This window comes from Gallinula chloropus (genome assembly GCF_964237585.1).
Source record: "Gallinula chloropus genome assembly, chromosome: 25".
NCBI classification, from domain to species: domain Eukaryota; kingdom Metazoa; phylum Chordata; class Aves; order Gruiformes; family Rallidae; genus Gallinula; species Gallinula chloropus.
Window position 1 is genome coordinate 7,104,205 of NC_140110.1, and position 2,211 is coordinate 7,106,415.

The following is a 2,211-nucleotide window of genomic DNA, read 5'->3' on the forward strand; positions in this document are numbered from 1 at the left end:
TTCAGGCCAGCTAGGTCTTTGGGTCCTGGCTCCTTCGGTTTGGGAGCTGTTGCTGCAGTTGGGCATGTTGGCCGGAGAGTGCTTCTCGGGCCGCGAACTGCAACCTTGCAGGATTCTCCCAGGTTCCCCGCCAAACGAAAGCCCCCAGACCCAAATGGAGAGGGGCTGCTTGGGGGCCCCCTGGGGGCCCTTCAGGCCAGCTAGGTCTTTGGGTCCTGGCTCCTTCGCTTTGGGAGCTGTTGCTGCAGTTGGGCATGTTGGCCGGAGAGTGCTTCTCGGGCCGCGAACTGCAACCTTGCAGGATTCTCCCAGGTTCCCGGCCCAACGAAAGACCCGAGACCCAAATGGAGAGGGGCTGCTTGGGGGCCCCCTGGGGGCCCTTCAGGCCAGCTAGGTCTTTGGGTCCTGGCTCCTTCGCTTTGGGAGCTGTTGCTGCAGGTGGGCATGTTGGCCGGAGAGTGCTTCTCGGGCCGCGAACTGCAACCTTGCAGGATTCTCCCAGGTTCCCGGCCCAACGAAAGCCCCCAGACCCAAATGGAGAGGGGCTGCTTGGGGGCCCCCTGGGGGCCCTTCAGGCCAGCTAGGTCTTTGGGTCCTGGCTCCTTCGCTTTGGGAGCTGTTGCTGCAGTTGGGCATGTTGGCCGGAGAGTGCTTCTCGGGCCGCCAACTGCAACCTTGCAGGATTCTCCCAGGTTCCCTGCCCAACGAAAGCCCCCAGACCCAAATTGAGAGGGGCTGCTTGGGGGCCCCCTGGGGGCCCTTCAGGCCAGCTAGGTCTTTGGGTCCTGGCTCCTTCGGTTTGGGAGCTGTTGCTGCAGTTGGGCATGTTGGCCGGAGAGTGCTTCTCGGGCCGCGAACTGCAACCTTGCAGGTACCTCCCAGGTTCCCGGCCCAACGAAAGCCCCCAGACCCAAATTGAGAGGGGCTGCTTGGGGGCCCCCTGGGGGCCCTTCAGGCCAGCTAGGTCTTTGTGTCCTGGCTCATTCGGTTTGGGAGCTGTTGCTGCAGTTGGGCATGTTGGCCGGAGAGTGCTTCTCGGGCCGCCAACTGTAACCTTGCAGGTACCTCCCAGGTTCCCGGCCCAACGAAAGCCCCCAGACCCAAATTGAGAGGGGCTGCTTGGGGGCCCCCTGGGGGCCCTTCAGGCCAGCTAGGTCTTTGGGTCGTGGCTCCTTCGCTTTGGGAGCTGTTGCTGCAGTTGGGCATGTTGGCCGGAGAGTGCTTCTCGGGCCGCGAACTGCAACCTTGCAGGAATCTCCCAGGTTCCCGGCCCAACGAAAGCCCCCAGACCCAAATTGAGAGGGGCTGCTTGGGGGCCCCCTGGGGGCCCTTCAGGCCAGCTAGGTCTTTGGGTCCTGGCTCCTTCGGTTTGGGAGCTGTTGCTGCAGTTGGGCATGTTGGCCGGAGAGTGCTTCTCGGGCCGCGAACTGCAACCTTGCATGAATCTCCCAGGTTCCCCGCCCAACGAAAGCCCCCATATCCAAATGGAGAGGGGCTGCTTGGGGGCCCCCTGGGGGCCCTTCAGGCCAGCTAGGTCTTTGGGTCCTGGCTCCTTCGCTTTGGGAGCTGTTGCTGCAGTTGAGCATGTTGGCCGGAGAGTGCTTCTCGGGCCGCGAACTGTAACCTTGCAGGTACCTCTCAGGTATCCATGCCCAACGAAAGCCCCCAGACCCAAATTGAGAGGGGCTGCTTGGGGGCCCCCTGGGGGCCCTTCAGGCCAGCTAGGTCTTTGTGTCCTGGCTCATTCGGTTTGGGAGCTGTTGCTGCAGTTGGGCATGTTGGCCGGAGAGTGCTTCTCGGGCCTCGAACTGCAACCTTGCAGGAATCTCCCAGGTTCCCGGCCCAACAAAAGCCCCCAGACCCAAATGGAGAGGGGCTGCTTGGGGGCCCCCTGGGGGCCCTTCAGGCCAGCTAGGTCTTTGGGTCCTGGCTCCTTCGCTTTGGGAGCTGTTGCTGCAGTTGGGCATGTTGGCCGGAGAGTGCTTCTCGGGCCGCGAACTGCAACCTTGCAGGAATCTCCCAGGTTCCCGGCCCAACAAAAGCCCCCAGACCCAAATGGAGAGGGTCTGCTTGGGGGCCCCCTGGGGGCCCTTCAGGCCAGCTAGGTCTTTGGGTCCTGGCTCCTTCGCTTTGGGAGCTGTTGCTGCAGTTGGGCATGTTGGCCGGAGAGTGCTTCTCCGGCCGCGAAGTGCAACCTTGCAGGTACCTCCC